Below are 19,004 nucleotides of genomic sequence, written 5' to 3'. Positions count from 1 at the left end.
GCCAGAGAATGTATTAATTTATATAACCTTTGCTAAAACATTTCATGCAAACAAAGTTTGCCGTTTTTAAATACTTAACAATGGATTCAGATTTTTTATTTTTAAATGTTTATAACTTTTTTCATAAAATTCTTAGCTGCTTGTCATGTTAGCAAAAAATGAAGCTTAAGAAATGTCAAAACCAAAAATCAAAGACCGATTTCATTTCCAGCTTATTTAAATTTTCTAGATGATTTAAGTTGCAAAAATTTCTTCTTCCATACAAATTTCCATACAAAATTGAAACGCGTCGTGCTAACTCAGGAATCAACCAAATCATCTTAAATTTTACACTGATGCTTGGTGACCCAAAAGGCATCGAAAAAACATATGGGAGCAAAAAGTGTTTTTTTGCAGCGGTCTAATGTCCATTTTAGTAAGAACATCTTAAGATTATGAAATTTTATAGACGAATAAAGTTTAGAAGAAATGAAATGTGGTGAAATTGAGCAAATAAATTCTACCCGCTCATTTTGACCATCTTTCATTTCTTTCTAATCCTCAATAAAATTTCATAATCTTAAGATGTTCTAACTATAAAGGACATCACTTTCCACCGACTAGGACTATAAACTAAGTAACAAACATAAATTACGGTGATCAATCTCTTCATAAACTTATTCAAAAAATTAAACAATAAAAAAATAATATTTTTTTGTTTTGAAATCAAATTAACGAAATATAAAAAAAAAAATCACGTGCGAGAATTTTTTTTAGAATGCTCAACTTATTCCCCTTCGGCTCTGAGGGCCTCAAATGTCAATCAAATAATTGACACTTAGAGATACTTCAAAGACAGTTGAACTTACCGTTTGATTTCCCCAGCCGTGCAGCTTCAAATATCATCAACGGTACCTGCAAATGAGAACAGAAAACATCGATTGCTGTAGTAAGAACGCAGATCAGAATGACAAATCACACAAGCTTACATTATAATTAAAACGAGAAACATTAACATTACAACAACCCTTCCACAGCCGATGGAAGTCAGGAAAATATCAACCTAAATTAATTGCTAAATGTGTAGGTAGATTTTCAAGGAGTTTAAAGACAATTTCATGGGGACTATATTTAACAAAGCTTACTTAAGCCTTTCTCAAAAAGTGAGCCACATTCGGAGACACATCCAAAATGGGAACCTTCAAGATAATTCCGCCCCAGAATCCAATATAACCATAATTTTGTCGGTAAAAACACACCGACATCATTAACATTTTACAATCGTACTTTGGCGAACCTTGGACTGGCACCACAAAATCAGCAAGTCGACGACGAACTCATACAAACTCACACACAAAGCGCAATAGATGGCAGGGGGGAAGACAAAAATTGCCAACGTAAATGTCTCCAAGATCAGCAAAATTGAAATTCCTAGCACACATTAGTTTAAGACCTACCTTACTGCGAGCGGCTGCCGTCGTTAAGCGAACGAATGAACGAAGGCAGCATTTAAAGACGGCGAATTACTTCCTTCCTGTCGTCTTCCTTCATCTTGAGAAATCCGCCCCGCATACCCTGAGTCTCGATTTGAAAGGTGACACAGCTGCTGCGCCCGACAAAAAGTTTCGTACATCAAACCTAAAATGGGGAGCGGGATCGAGTAAAAGGGAGGAGGCGCAAAACCCACTGGTTTAACTCTTTGGCAGCAGCTTAGACAGCATCGGTCTTAAGCTGGAGAGAGAGTGGAAATGCTTCAGAAGAAAGTGAAAATGGATACCAACATCAAGAAAGGCAGACAACGAAAGGTTTTTTTACTCGACATCAGCTCGTACGAGATCGAAACTGAATGGCGCAAATCAAGCGGCTTAGTGAGAGGAAACAAAAACATCAGGCGACCTTCACCGGTGGAAAAGGTAAATAAACAAAGGTGACGTCAATCCATGTTTCAGTTGCTAGTTGCAAATCAATTATCAAAAATACGCAATGACAAATCACAATCTGGAGTGGAGATATCTGAATCGAAAAAATTAAATAGGGTAAAACACCTAGATTTCGACAATTTTGGCATGATTTTTCAAAAAAACCATGTAAATAAACTATTTGACTTAAGTTTTTCATTTCAAATATGATTGGTTATATGAATTAAACTTTTTTCTTCATTCTCTACATTTTTTATTGATCAAAAGTTTCAAAACAGCGTTTTTATTATCTTTTTACTGAAACCTCTCGATGATCTAGATTTCGACATTCAATTTTAGTTTTCGACACAACAAGTTTTAGTTTTCGACGAGCATATTTTCACCTCCTTTGTTAGTTCAGCAATATGAATATTTGCGTATTGGAATTGCTTGTCTACTTCACAGCGTTTTTTACACCATCGAAACAGTATAAACATACCGAAGAAAATGGGCGTCGAATGATAGATTACTAGGTGAATTTTCAGCGCTAGTTTTCGACAGTTCAAAACAGTTGAAATTTATTAAATGTTAGCAAAAATATAAAATTAATTACCGAAAAGTTTGATTTCAGAACCTTATCTATCCATTGATTTCTTTAATGTTGCTTTCAATAAAATAAATAAAAGGCGAGTTTTTTCGTGATTCAAAATCATTCTTATTTGGTCGATAGCGACCCAACATATTTTTCACATAAGACTCGTGTAAATCATTCGGTATCAACATTTGAAAACACCTTATAAGCTAACATCACTATTTCGAGGAAAACGTGTTCTCAAAGTTCGGCAGCTCAATAAGCTTCCAGAACGATATATTACTTTGTTTTGTTTATTGCTCGAAAAAACTATATATCTGATGGTTGTCCTCCATTTACCCGAAAACCATTGCCCTGAATGAAAAATCCCCAGAATTCCAATCGCCAGAAAGAACCATTCCCCAGAATTTTTTTCCCCAGACGAACCATTCCTCAGAAAAATTTTCGCCAGAATGTACCATTTCCCAGAAATATTTTCACCAGAATGAACCATGTACCAGAAATTTTTTCGCCAGAAGAACCATTTCCCAGAAAATTGAAAACATTTATCCTTACTAGAAATTATTTAAAAAAAAGAAATTGTTACAAAAAAATGGGGTTTCATAACTTTATTCTTTTGCGGCAAAGCCGCAACCAACGAGGATGAAGGGGCTGAGGCAGCACAAAGCCGCCGAAGCTCCCAAATCCGAGGAGGCCGCCGACCCGCCGTCGGAAGCGATACTTTTCGCCCTTTCAATATTAAATATCGAACTTTTTTTCAACCTTTTCAGCAAAAGCTGTTGTACAAATTCTATCATGTAATTCAAAAGATATGTCCGATTCAAAACCTCGTGGTGTCTACATTTCCGTAGCATATTTGAAGTAATTATTCAAGCTGTAGATGATATTTTTTGTCGGGAAATCACAATCAGATTTGTTTGAACAATAGTTTATACAAGGAAATTTGATTAAGCTGAATTTTTCAATGTATAACAATTTAAAACCTATAAGTTTTTATTCGCATCTACGGAGAAGTAGGCTTTGACTGGTTCGGAGCGCACGCGTTTTTTTCCGCCGCGTTCGTGGAAAATGTTCAAAACGATTATTTTCATGTGGAAGTTGGGAAAACAACTTCCGAAACATCTAAATTTATAAACCTGAAGAGGTGTTCAGTGAATCAGTGTCTCACAAATTATCGCCGGAAAGGGCGGAATATCAGATTTCAATAGTTTTTATAATAAGCAGCACTTAGGGATCGAGGGCAATTTAAAATTCCTAGTGAAGTGCATGGCGATTGGAGGACATTTGGAACTCATTGCCAGCTGTACAAAGCTTTAAACCAATTGTTTGAAAGTTTAAAAGAAAAATTATATTATAAAGCCTAGAGTTTATTTGGTGTTTGTTATGATTAAAAAAATGTTACGCTGGTATGATACAATCGTGGTTTTTGTTTTTGTTTGCTGCGAATTTGAAGGAACAGTAAAAGGTGGAATAATGGTGTCTCAAGAAACAGCACCAAATGGGGCATATGTGAAAAAGTGAGGTAACATGAAATGGGGTGAAAATCATCGAAATTCTTTTGAAAACTATATGTCGTAGCTTACTAACTACATAAAGTGTGCTGTCAGTGAACACATATTAGGGTTTCATACGAAAATAATGCCGTGAACGAAGAATTTCGAACAATGGTCGGTTGTTTACTTTTCGTTGTCGGTGCTGATGATTGACGATGTTACTTATCAAGACATTTCCGAACGTTAATTCAAGAGCTGAAAAGGAACTCGATGAGGAATTTCATTTTTTCAGCTTTCCTTCTTTTGACTATTTGTTGCTAAGACGACATGTTTGAATTTTGGGCTACTATGATCAACAGATTTTTGTTACTTATTGGAGCTAAAACTTCAACGGTTATACCACGAGATCTTTTGAAAGAGTAATTTTCAAAAGATTTCGTGAGGGCACTAATTTTTTCTGTTTTTTATGTTTCTTTTCAAGAGCGAGCAAAGGCGCTATATCCAAGGTCAAAGACCAGAAATGATGGTGCACAGAAATCCAAAATTATTATTTTTCCATAAATGACTAACAGAGCTCAGAAATGTATCTTAACGCAATACAACAATTTTCTAATTTTTAAGTCAATCACTAAGACCATTAAGTTTTGGATTTTTGTGCAAAAAATCCTCATTTCCATCCACAGAAGGACGAAATTCTTAAGGACAACCGTCTAGGAGCACAAAACAATTAGCATATGTGCTCCCAACGTAAACATTTTATCATAAATATGGAAACGTATGGTACTGTTGTTCACGTTTCTTCCTCCTTGTGTTCCAGTTGTCTCTGCGTCCAATACTGCACAGTGGGCCCGGCCGAGTAAAAATGAGTAGTAAATGTACTTTTACTACTCACCGGGATGCTGACAAGATCTGGCTGTGTATGTATCATAAGCATAAGCATAAGCATAAGCATATAAGTTTTTATTCGCATCTACGGAAAAGTTTGGAATAAAGACAATTCAATCCTATTTTAGTAGATTTTTTTGAAAACTATGGTTACTTGCAAACGATGGAAAATCGGATAGAGATCAATGGTTTTGAACATTTCAAGACTTTAACCCTTTAATGCATGTGCAACACAATGTTCTTAAAAACACTAACTAAGATATAAATATCTCAGAAACACGTGGATACTTTTAAGTCAAAAAATATTCTAGAGATTTAAAGAAAATGGCTCTTGGTATTTCTGTTGCTGATTTTTTTCAAGAACAATATGCAGAAAACAAATTTTAAAAAGTTTTTGGAATATCACTTTTTTTATAGATTTTGGAATTTAATCAAAACATTTAGTTTCAATCAATCAGAAACACCTTCCTGCAACAGTGTTTGGTAGAAATTTGTACAACCGAACAAAAAATCAACAATTTCAAAAATACTTTTTTAACTATAACGAGCAATTACTTTTATGAGAGTTAAAAAAAAGGCTCAAACCTGTTGGGTTGTGTTATTTGAATAAAAATAATATTTCAATGCATCAGACACATTTCATAGTCACGTAAATTCATTTTTCCGGACTCTGTTATCATTCTAGAAATCAACCAATTTACTGTAGAATGAAAATTTAAAAAAATAATAGCAAACGGTCGCAAATTAAATTCGGTCACTAAAAACTTTAATGTGTTGTGCTCGATTACTTTGGTGACGTTAATGTTCAGTACATATGTTCTCCCTGAGGAAAAAGATTATCAATGTCTTAGAAAAAGTTGTAAACGAATTAATCATCCAAAATTGGATATAGCTTTCCGATCAAGCAACAACAAACAAAAATATCTCTTTGAAGTTGTGCCGGGAATTCACTCAGTTAGTTTAACACAACAGGGTTGTGAACTGAATTTACGACACAAAATTTCTATTCTGAAGCATTCAGAACAGCCTTTAAATTTTGTGTACACGTTTTAAAGTAAAGCTATGTTATGTTATCCCAACTAGTTCAATCTTAAATTTTCAATATTAATCGCAGCGCACTAAAATGGACTGCGCACTCATGACTGCGACATTTGTGCGAACTTGTACATTCGTGCGACCTGTCAAATCAGTGTAAAATCTGTCGGAGTTCTACACGCTTACCTCTTTTCAGTCAGCCTTTGTACGGATAATTGCGACTGCAAAATATTGCACGAAATCCAATTTTCAATGAAAGAGATAATATCTTTTTCTAACTTTTTGCTTACATTGACTCGCCTTTACATAACTGTTGAAAACTGGCATCCCTGCCTAAGCTCTTTCCGACAGGCCGCTGACAATTCCAGTTCAGTGGCTGATCATCGTTTGGAAGATACGTCATTCCTTCTCTTTTTTTGGCGGCACGCGAGTTAGTAAAAGTTTTCCCGGAACAAAATTTATAAAAATTGAGGTGTTAGCTAGTTTAAATAAGCAAGTTCAGTGTCTCGATCCGGTTTGCAATTGCGTTTGCAATATAACAGCAGCAATAATTGCGCACAGGTATAATTTATTGAATTTCTAAAATTCATTTTAACCTAACCTAAAATGCCGGTTCCAGCAACCTCGATTCCACTGAATCACAGCTAAAGTAGCTGAATATTCACTTATTCCGTTCTAAATAAAAGGAGCGATAATTAAAAAGGCTAGCTAGGTCTAAAGTTATCTAGAAGGTAATTCCTTATTCTAATTTTAAATATTAAAACTTTCCTAAGCTAAAACTAAATTTACAGAACACACATTGTACTTAACCTCAATTACCCTCACTTGTTCGGGTGTAAAATAGCAGCTGAAAACTGAAAATGTAAGAAACATTATAATTTAAAAAACCTAGAATATGCAACTAAAGTCTAATTACAATTACAGCTTGAAGCTGTGCAAACTGCTACCTAGATTCAGCGTTTTTATTTCACACACCCGCAACAATAACTATATATTGAGGAATCGTGCGTCACTACTGTTTCTCACAATCTTTATTTAAATATTAACCAAAAATAAAAATTATAATTCTTTTTCTAATTACATTGATGTTTTTCAAATTATAAGTTTTTACAAAAAAAAATTATCAGATGTTCGATTTGTAGAAATCCGACCATCTGGAGATTCAAGACAGGTTTCAGAGCATACATTTAGAAATTTTTACAAAAAATCAAATTTTGTGACGTGAATTGTATAATTCGCGACTGTTTTGATCGCATTTTGATAATGCTTACTTGAATATCAACAAATTCTCTTTTTCTACACAATAAAGCCATTTTTGTTAGCTTAAACACGTATTAGGCAAATTGCGAAAACATCAATTCATCTATTTCTCGCGTGAGCTTTCATTACGTCGTATGAAACATCTAAGGAATTCACAGAAAACTGCTTAAAAAGTAATTAAAACAACTTTAAAATTTGTGTTCCACATAGAGATTATGTTGTCCAGGCAACAACTATTCTAAATGGAAAGAAGTTGCTACTATTTAGTTTATGTCAGTTTTTGCATTTTTTCGTTATAAAACTGTTTGTTTACATTTTGCTTCATACGACGTAATGAAAACTCACGCGAGATTTGTAGTTTATTATTTTTAAAAGTTGTCAAAATTCCATCTTTCCAGCTGACACTAAACCTGAATATATTGGAATCGTACCAGCATAATAATATTGATAAAAAAAGGTCGACACGGTTGATGTTGCCACTGTGCAGAAATTTAAGGGTGGTATTCGACGAAAATTTCAAAAATTCACAGAAACAGCAAACAATTTTTTTTTGCATTTACCTTTAAAAGTGTTAAATAGAACTCCTCAAAACAATTTTAATCAATTTCGTACCTCATGGAGAAATCGGAAACTGTATGCTACCCGAGACTAAGTGGTACAAGTCTTTAAATGTGTTTCCAGTATGCTAGAAAACTCAGAGCTGCAGGATTGTAACACGGTACGAGTTGACTATAATGAGATATTCGCAACTGAATTTGTGATTTTTTCGTATTTCGTTGATAAATTGTAAAGGGCGCATAGGTAGATTATTAGCACTAAGTTGATCCCATTATGACACAATGAAAATAACAGATAGAATGTACGTGTATTGTATTTTGTATGTATTGCCTTTTTTATAACAAATATCTTCGAATAAAGATACAAGCAAGTTTTGACCAAATATGAGCTTCTAAATTATTTTGTTAACAGCAAATAGACTTTTGGTTTTGATGGCATGGCCGTTGGAACGGGGAGGGTTTTGGGGGTCCAAAAAATGTCAAGCAAAATGTTCTTCTCTGAACTCAATTTTTTTAAATTCGTCATCAAATTTTGATGAACGACTAAAGTGAATCAATCTCGCCTAAGAACTAAGGCCAAAGCCTCGAAATCTTATCCCAGGTTCACAATTCTGCTACAGATTCTCAAAAAAATCAAAAACTAAAATTATATTCGGTTTCCATGTTTGAAACTCATCATTCCGGTATTTAAAAATTAAATTAAAATAACAAACCATTTTTAAGATTTGGATTTGAAACTTTTACTCTGAAATCTAATATGCAAAATTGGAAATTAAAAAGTTCAAGGTGATCCAGAATTGAAATATCAGAGTTTCATCAACCGGAATTTTCGTTTAGATTCACTAATTGAATTACGAAAAAAAAATAGAAGCAAAAATGCATAAGGTACACTGGGGTAAGTATGGACGGTTTTTCGTATAGTTCAACTTAAGAAAAATCATTAAAAAATCAACAGTGCATCAGTTTTGATAAAATTACGTTCAATATGATGAAGACCATGTTGTTTACAAACGCTGAAGAGATTAGCTTTATAGAAGAGCGAGAGAAGTTATCACGTGAATTGTTATGGACTGCTGGTGTCTTCACTTATTTTCATAAGTGAATAAAATATAATATGCTTTTTCACGAGAATTTTGGAGAAAAAACAGTGAATAATTAGTAAGAGTAACGGTAACCTCCTTGGCCTCATTCCTCAACCAATCAGGGATCAATTTACTACCCCTAGTTTAAACTAAAGTTGCCAGATTGCACGGTTTTATACGGGTTTGCTCGGATATTTCATTCAAAATTTGGGAACAGTCCGGCCCGGCCCGGTTGCACGGATTTCATTGAAAAATGCCCGGATATTGCCCGGATTTATGGTCGTCACTATTGGAATGAAATGCCCGGATTTTATCAGGTTTTTATATAAAATTGCCCGGTTAGTCCGGACCGGATTGCAGTAGGCGACGGTTGAAACTGTCAGACGCGTTTTTTCCGGGCTGAAAATTTTCTATCTGTAAATTTCAATAAATTTATAGTTTTTATTCAAGAAACAAGTGCGAGAAAGTTCTTTAAGTGGACAACCGGAAGTGTATGTGTGTGAGTTTGAAGCAGGTCCATAGTTTTCGGCTTTGTTTGGCGTTTTCCCTGGTCAACTGGACAATTTCGAGAAATTTTGAAAGGCTTTCAACAATGATTTTATTCCTGGAATATCTACACGGAAAAAAAATAATTGTATGCAGAAATTTTTTTTAATTTATAGCTCATTTTTCATAATATGGAAAAAGATATCTTGCGATGGATTGCAATGCAAACTGAGTGCGATAATTCGGTTATAACTTTGAGATCTTGAATCATTTTTAGGTAAGTAGCTAGGTACTTTAACGAGATTAAAGCTCAAAACTATGTTTAGATTAAAAAAAAAAAAAAAAGAATACTGATGTCAAAAGAAGGTATATATTTATTTCATTACATTGAACTTTAATGTGAAAGTCGATGATGTATCTAGATCCAAATTGTTATTTCCATACTTTTCTAATGTTTTTTTTCCATTTTTTTCCTCAATAAACAGTGATAACTTGTTAAGTTTGTACCAAATTTTAATAAATTTGCAGTTCAAATCGTAAGGTATTTCTCCAGAAATAGTTATTTTTATTTATTGAAGACATTTCCACTTTTCACATATTTTCACGGCGTGTTTATATTTCTGTAAATCAGCTTTCTAGGACGAAGAACTAAGTAATCAGAGCATCAAGCGTCTGCACATAACGACCGTAGGATGTGATATCAAGAAACTGATAGAGAACAAGCGCCAAGCTTAGAAAGTTTCGGGTGAGATCTAACCTATTTTTCTTATTTGCACTTTATAACCTAACCCTACATAATCATAAGAAGCGTTTGGCAGGGATCTCCACGCTTCATCCCTCCCTTGTTCCTGTATCTTTTGCGTTTTCATCACATGGTTGGCCTGGCCGTAGTGGTATCTGCAATGCATGTTCTATGTATCAGATACCATGTTGAAAAGAAAAATGTGAAACGCAAGTTTTTCATTTTCCAGGATGCATACAAGTTTTGGCCATGTTGGTGTTAGAAGAAGAAGAAGAAGAAAATTGCCCGGTTAGTCCGGACCGGATACGGGCTGAAAAATTTCTGGCAACCTTAGTTTAAACTGGTATTTTTTTATAAATTTAACAATGGAATGCTGTTTAAAATATTTAGGATTGACAAACAAATCTCATATTTTTGCTTCAACCATAAACATAGTTGATTTGCCTGTAACAAAAAAACACGATATATTCTCTTATCAAATAACACTTTCTGGAGAAAGTTGTTTCTTTGAAGCATAAACAGATAATTATTATGATGGACGTGAATGTTGTGTTACTTTTATCATTAAAATCTCGGAAAATATAGTTCATATTTTAAATCTTTCCTTTTGTTGTACGAAATGCAAAAAAAAGTCACAACATGATTTGTTTTCATAATTGATGGATCTCAAACTTAACCTAGAAAACATAAAACCTCACGTTTAAAATGGAAAAAAAATAAAAGTCATTAATAATATCAATCAAAAATTTAGAGTGGTATTACAGTTTCTTCTAACTTTCACAGCCACCATCCCGAGACAGAGCGCAAGAACTTTCACAGAGAGATCCGCTATCTGATTCCCTTTTTGTCCCAGCAGCCCAGCCCCAAAGACAAGCTATCAAACTGGGTCATAGAGAAAGTTCGTCAACGGCTTCCACCAACTAACAACAGCAACAGCGAGACTTTCCGCGGGGTCGTTTCGGTCAGCCGCTCACATCAGCACATGTGGTATCTTTCTGCTGCCTAGCCTTACTTCTACCACAAATCTATTAGGTTCCGTAGAGTAACTTTCCAGAAGACCGCTTACAGGGTTCAACTAGTTTTGAACCCAACCCCGGGTTCACCCTGTGTGTGTGCTGTGCAAGTTTCTAGAAAGTGGTGAAATATCGTCGCGTATCCCTGACCTCTGCAAACTTGGAGCTATTTGGCTAGAAGGGCGACAAGTTTTCGGTCTTCTGCCGCTTCGAAATGAACCAAAGTGATGGCGCTATCAAATGGAACGTGAGACTTTTCCAAAATTTGCTATATGTGAGACATAATAGATACCAGGGATTTATCTGCGAATGGTTTTGAAACACCTTGAAATGAACTTAAGGTCATCCTGTTCTCCGAATACAAACATTATGTAAGACAATCTCCATTCATTACAAGAGATAAGCAAAACTTTCACAATATGAATAGAGTTCTTCCCCTCCGTTGAAGAATCAATCAGTTGTAATTTCAGTTGCTGTCAGTTGCTCAATATCCCTAGAAGAAACAATCGAGAATTATCAACCAAGCCAAACGAATCATTGAACCGTCCGATTTCGCATAGTCATTATAATACTCCCCAGCTAGACTACCGACTAGTTTGTTTCTCGTAGCGTTTATTGAACCTGCGGGTCTCGGAGTGCTCCCAACTGATCATCGGAGAATGGCCCGGAATGGCGTCAGTCAAGCGTCCGTCGTCGTTGCGCTTCGCGGGAAGTGCCTGTTTTTCTTTCACCCAAGTTGAGGTAGAGAGAAATATTGAGAAGCGAATCAGAGGAGACAGCTCCAGGATAGAAGAACTATCGAACTCTCGTCGCACGTAGGATAGAGTGAGTGAGTGAGTATTCATAACAAAGAAGAAAACCAATTAAAAGATAAAGTTAGAAGAAAGTCAATGGTCATCGGTTTTCTTTCGCCCCCATCCGACGTCCGTCGTTCGTCTGTCAGTGGCTAGATTGATTTACCCCTGCTTCGATGTTTATACCGATTTTACTACAGAAAGCAGTGGTAGCAGCTTGGCCCTTTACAGTTATGTGTCCAGAAGCTCGACCGCTGAGCGCAAAGTTGATTTCAGCAGCGCGTTCGTTTTTCATCCGAGGCTTATTTGAGTATCTACTCTGTTGGCTTGTAGTGCACCAGAAGATTTAGCCTAAAAGCTGCTTGGAGTTTTTCCCACTGGCTTAAATTTTATGATAATTACAAAACTAACACAGGAGAAATATGCTTTGACTGTCAAACATAAATAGACATTGCCATATCTATAGAAACTAATTAATACTTAATAAAATAAATTTTAATATCTATAGGGAAGGTAGAAGAAACTTCACGAAATTTATGCTAAGAATGCTATACATCATGTTTTTTTACATGGGTCAACGTACAGTGTAAGAAAATCGTGCAAGTAACCATCCCTAAAAATTGCGAAAAAAAATGTAAAAATCCATCCTTTTCCTAAATCTATTTATAATTTTAAACCTGAGAGCTGACACCTGAGACTTGTAACTAGTTTCCTGACACCCTTGCCTTGAGGTCTAGGATTTGAGACCTGGTACCTGAAAACTTAGAAACTAAACATGAGATCTGCAAAACAATACAACACGGAGAAAAAAGTATAGTTTTATCAACCATATTCCGTCTATATTCAATCATATTGATGATTGATTCTCGACCAACTACTTTTATTAAATATTCAACTATATTTATACGATTGGTTTTTATGGATTCAACTATAAATATGATACCTTCAATTACAACTGTCTGATTGATTCAACCATAAATATTATAAATTCAACTATATATACTGATCGATGTTGGGAATTCAACTACAAAATATATTGTAGACTTAACTATACAGCTATGGTTGATTTAATTATACATATGATTAAATCAATTGTACTTCTATGATTGATTTTAAGCGTTCAACTATATTTTATAATTGTTTTTTTTGTAGTTTTTCTGCATGATTTTTGTTTTCATTTTGGTTTTATACATATTTTGTTCATTTGTAAGTACAAAAAAGATTTTGTTAACAATAATTATATGATAATCCTAAAGCTCTGGATCTCGTGGAAAGGCACGAGTCTGGTTATGATATGCCAGGCGTAGTGGGTTCGATGCCCGGTCCATGGTGAATAACCATACATACATAAAAAATACCCTGCCATGTCAAATATGGTCCCATTTATTCGAATTGTTCTCTCTGTAATCTGTAATCTGTAATAAAGATTATATGGAAACACCATCTTCTCAATTGGAAGAGGGAGGGATCTCAAATAATCATAGAAATATTTCTCGTATTCAGATACTCACTCACCCATTTAATTCTATTTACTTGAATAGTCTTCGAGTTATATAAAAAATTGTAAAGGAGCCCACTGGAAAGGAGGATGGATATAAAAGATTCAGGGAAACATTTACCGTACCAAAATAGCTTCCCTTGAAAAATTAGGTTCCAATTATTCTACATTTATACAAAAATTTGTATAGCAACCCCCTTCCGTCTTCCTATCTCCCCACTGGAAAAAGGGAGGGGTGCTAAATATTGATTGAAACGTTTCTCGTACCCTTATACCTTCCCATGCCAATTTTGGTTCCATTTGCTTGAAAAGCTTTCGAGTTATGCATAAAATTGTAATACCATATTCGTTTTCATCTGGTGGAAAGATGGTTGTGCACCAACTGCTGTCATCTTCATATAAAAAAACGCTTAGACAGCACTTGGTGCACTACCGGTGCACCACCAGGATGAAAACGAATATGGCATAAGAGAGCTCCCCTCCCCCTTTTCTATCTCTTCAAAGGAAAAAGGGAGAAGTCTCAAATAACGATAGAAACATTTCTCGTACCCAAATACCCTCCCATGACAAATTTGGTACTATTTCTTTGATCGGTACTCGAGTTTTGCAAACATTCGCCTTTTGATTGGGAGGCGCCTCTCCCCTCCTGTGAGGAAGAGGCGTCACAAACCATAATAGGAACCTTCCGCAAATTGGTTCAGTAGTTTCCTAGTCTATAGGGGACATATAGACAGACAGAAATCCATGTTTATTGATACAGATCTATCTAAGCAAAAAAAAAGTTGACTATCATAAAATATTCATAAAAATTAAGATTCTGAAGATGATTGCATAATTTTGACATCTTGATAAAAACATTTAAGTATAGTTTACAACGAATTAGTTAAATAATGAAGCATAGTAGAAAAATGTGTAAGTAAAATCATGAATTTATAGTTGTTAGAAATTTGCAACCAATTGTTCCATAGCAATTAAAATAGTTATTTCATCAAAACATGCTTTGTTTGACAAAGCGATTTTACTCAAATAATTTTGCTTGTTTTCATAATTCAAATTTCTAATAGAAATCATCATAACAGTTCTAGGAAATCGATTAGTTATGCCATATAGGTTAAAACCCACAATGATGCCTAATTGGTCCGATGGAATTCTACACATATCATGAATTCAAGGCCTATCACAAACAATATTTGAATCTATACACTTAAAATGGACCTCTCGTTAATTTCCACTGCTTGCATTAAACATTTCCCCGGCAGAACTTCATAATCAAATACCCAGGAAAATGGGCCGGAGTTGGAAAATTATTACCATTAACTCTGCAGGCCGGCAAACTTCCATTGAATCCAGAGCAGCACCACTGCTGGGCGCTCCACAGGTTTTCACCAAATGTTTGTCGGAAATTTCCCCGGCAAACATTTCCGGAAAATAATATTAACCACAAAGCCAGAAATAAACGGAAACTAACGTTGAATAGAACGCTCACACATACACATCAAAAGAAATGGAGTTGGGGGAGGGGTGGATAAACATGATCTGCGGGGTGCCCGTTTTGTCAAAATCTTTTCGGCTTTCTTTCATCAATTGGACAAACTTAACTCGGTCGGTGTCAGACTCGAAAGAAGTAATCCGTCACGGTCATTTCCATGCAAATCGGAAAAATAAAACGACCACCACCGTGACATGCCTAAAGATTTTCTTTTCATTGTTGGGACGGAAAAATCCACCTCTTCTTTTTTCCCCATTCATGAATGAAAAAAAAAATAAATTGGGTGGAATGAGTCGTTTGGTGATGCCATACACATCGTATTCTTGATTTATGAGATGATGTCAATTTGGGGCTGCTTGTTTTGATACGGATTTTCAGCAATTATTGCTGCCGATTACGGAATCGGTTATGAAATATCGAAGCGTGATGAAAATGCACCGAGCCTTCGATATTGGCCAAAATTGGCTGAGGTGAGAAAGAGAAAACTATCGATAGAAAAGTGATAAAAATCGATTATTTGCTGCCGAGAGAATCAACACCTCGCTTGATCGGGTGGTTGTATCATAAAGATTGGAGAAGTATCGCAGTTTTTACCTGTCCGTTCGTTTGTGCGCATTTTATTACCTACTTGTTAATTTTTTGATGTCGAAGATTTTTATTATCTTTTGTACAGTTACTTAATCAATAATATTTTAAATATTTCTGGATTTTAAAGCAATCAATGAAAATTTCAGAGAAAAGTCATGTTTATATCGTCCGAAGACTTTTTGAAGCCAATAATCGAACGGTTTTTTTTTTTAATTTTTAATACATACTTGTAATTCAAAAATAGTCCATTGTATTGTCATTAGCGTATTTTTTTGTTGTTTATTTTTATATTTGAAAAAAAAATTAAGGACGCTCAATCAAGCACATTTATGGTGTTTGTCTAAATTATTCTGGGTCATATAGATGCAGATATTATAAGGTAATGGTGTTTCAAAAAACTGTTTGATTTTGCCGTGCTAAAATTGAACCGTGCCAAAAACAAACGGGGTTTGTACTTAATTTTGTTAACAAATATCTTTTAAATGAATTTGAATATAAAAAAATTTCCTGTTTTTTATTTGTTTCCTTATGGTAGGTATAAAATTTCAAAATATTTTTTTTCTTTTTAGATTGATTGTTTTGTATTTATAATTGTTTTTATGTTTTTTTCACCTGGATTCTTTTTTTAACGGTTTTTGTGTACGTTCAAAAACAAAAAGAAATCGATCAAAAAAAATCAAAACAACCGGGAAAAAATTGTCGCTCATTTTTAGATAAGTGGCCAACCTGGACTGCAATTTCCAGCCTGATAAACCATTCTGAGGTGATTTGAGTGACATCGGAAAGCCCGTGGATTTCTTTTGGATATGTTTTTCTGCTACGATAGATCCGGAATTCCGTAGAGTCTCTAAGTGGCCATTCCGATAGATGAATTCCGGACGAAAAGCTATATCCGAATCAATTGACCACCCAAGAGTGGTGTGGAAAAAGCGGGAATCTCTAGGACCTGTTTTTGACATCATGTTCGAAAATCAGCTTATTTCGGGAAAAACGGTATTTAAGTGACTTCGGGAAGCTCGTGGATTTGTTTTGGATATTGTTTTCTGCTACGGTAGATCCGAAATTCCGTAGATTCGCTAAGTGGCCATCCCGGTAGATGAATTCCGGCCGAAAAGAGTGAAAATCAAAAAGGTAAAATTTACAAATTAACTTTTTTGCTAGATGAATGGAAAAAAATGGTAAAATTCACCTCGAAAGATGGGTGGAAAAAAATCAGCTTCTCGGTAAACTTAATCTTTATTCGTGTTCTATTGCCTTTTTTTCGTTTCTTTTAAATTAATTGTTAAATTTTGTATTAATTTGTTTGTTTTCGTATTTCAAAGTTTGTTTAGGTTGGTATTAATTGTTTTGTTAACTTTGGTGTTTATTTTTTGTTTTTCAAAATTTGCTTGTTAATTTTAAATAATTAAAACTGAAAAAAACAATAAAAAAAACAGAAATAAAGCGAATGGAGAAAAAAAAGGAAAAATAAAAAGTTACAAAACCATAAAATGAACAAAAAAAAACAATTGAAACAAATAAAGAATATAAAAACAATACTAAACAAAAAACCATAATAAATCAGAAAAAATAACAAAAAAAAAAACATAAAAGTCTAACAACAGAAAGTGAAAACAAAGGTACATTTAAAGTAAGGTTGGCAGATTGTCTGGTTTTATTCAAGTTAGGCCGGGTATAAATATGAATTGTGATGTTAGTTTTTTTTTTTAATTTATGCGCCCAAAATTTTTTGAGCAAGTTGTATAAACATACTCATTAAAGGTTTTTTGGGAGCCTGAAATACAATTTAAAATCAGCTGATGAGTTTTGATGTAAAGTTTTTTTGAAGTAGTTTTTCTAATGATTTCGATGACTTATTCTGGGGTTTTGACCAAATTTGTCCGGATATTGCCCGAATTTTTGGTCCGAAAGTAAATTCCCGAGTTTGCCAGTTTGAAAAAAATCTGGCGACCTTTTTATAAAGGTAAAGTTAATAAAACTCCACAATACGGGTATGAAGTCAAAGGGTTCAACGAGTAGAAGTCAAATATAGTTTAAAAAAATATTAAAGGTAAAACAAAATAAAACTATATAAAATTTAAAATGACTAGAAATTTAAAAAAAATCAAAAGAAATACAGAAAAAAACTATATAGATGAACAAAAAAATAAGGACACGAAATTAAGGATGTAACAATAGAAAAAAATATAAATGAACACAATTAATTTACAACATAAATAAAAATTCAAAATGGTCAAATTAGTTATTTGGTATCTAACAACAGTTGAATCAAGAAGCAGAATCAGGGTGGCCAGCGAGTTTCCATTTTTAAATTCCCGGTTTTTCCCGGTTTTCCCGATTGAGACTTAATGATTTTCCCTGTTTTGAAATACATAAAAAAGTGTTTATCAAAAAATTAACCATTTTTATGAAATTTGAACGTAAATTTTCAATAACTGAATTTCGAAGTTGAAATCAAAAGTTCAGATTACACTGATGTTCATTGGGATTTCTACAAAAAATTGCAGAATGAATTAAAAAGGAATATGTAAATAATTCTAGTTATCATCAAGGTTGCTCAAAAAAAAATTCTGTCTTTTGGCGAAAACAAAAACTTACTAATATTATTATTATTATTTATCGAAGCTTAGAAATCCGAAATTTATATTCACATCATAAATTATAATTTTGGAACCACGAAGAAAATTTAAAAAATCTGTGAATGTTTCCAAAATTCTGCGTTAGATTCGGTGATGAAAATTTTCTTAAAATTCTGTAAAATTAAAAACTGTTACCTTCTTTTCAGTCTTTCCCCACTTTGCTTTTAGATGGGGAAAATCCTTATAGTTAACATGGTTTTGACATGATGCCATGTAATACTTTCAAAATTTCAAATTGAAGATTCAATTAAACTACTTTTACTTCTCTTATACTGAATTTTACTATTGAGGTCTTGCTCCAGAATACTGGAATTCTAAATGTATATTTAAAAAATTTCGGATTGAGAAACCGATGTATAAATCAATACTTAAATTTAGGCTTGGATATATAATTTGACTTTTTTTAATTTCTGATGCTTAGCTCCGGAGTCACATATCAAGTTTGATGTTAATTGCTACTGATTAGTTTTTTGATTACAAAGCTAAGTTTTGTATTTTTTTTAATTCCTAACTTAAAAATGAATAAGGGGTTTTTGTTGGATTATTCTATATAAGTTTTTTAAATCTGAGTGTTAAGTGTTGGATTTTGATTTTGGCTATTTATTTAAGTTATGAGTATAAATTTCTAGTGCGACCTTAAAAATGTATATTTCTATTCTAACTCTATATATTAAATTTTGATCCAAATTTGAAAAAAAAACTTAGCTGAAATTGCTTTTAAAATTCTGACTTTGTGTGTTATTTTTAAATAAATAAAATTTCGAAGTGATTCCGCAATTGAATCACTATTGATCTGGAATTTTAATTTTGTTTTTATTTTATAAAGAATGTGGTAACTAGTTAAAGCGCAGAATGTGTACTAAAATCATTTTAGAACTTTGAATCTTTTTTCACCTAATCTTTCAATTAACCCCCATGTTATTTGGTGGCAGCTCAAATTATTTTTTTTTTTTGCATTTTTCCGCATTTCTATA

The 19,004-nt window shown here is 33.7% G+C and overlaps 1 protein-coding gene across 5 annotated transcripts in view; it reads right to left on the bottom strand.

Annotated features, from left to right (window-relative positions):
* The window catches only part of LOC129751486 (phosphatase and actin regulator 4), a 611,903-nt gene that overhangs the window by 551,007 nt on the left and 41,892 nt on the right, over window positions 1-19,004 (bottom strand). For all 5 annotated transcript variants that reach the window (XM_055747021.1, XM_055747022.1, XM_055747025.1 and 2 more), the window contains exon 2: window positions 849-894. The gene's annotated coding sequence lies outside the window, so the exon portion shown is untranslated. The remainder of the gene's footprint in view (window positions 1-848; window positions 895-19,004) is intronic.

The sequence above is a fragment of the Uranotaenia lowii genome, chromosome 3 (genome assembly GCF_029784155.1).
Source record: "Uranotaenia lowii strain MFRU-FL chromosome 3, ASM2978415v1, whole genome shotgun sequence".
NCBI classification, from domain to species: domain Eukaryota; kingdom Metazoa; phylum Arthropoda; class Insecta; order Diptera; family Culicidae; genus Uranotaenia; species Uranotaenia lowii.
This window is presented reverse-complemented; position numbering and strand designations above follow the sequence as displayed.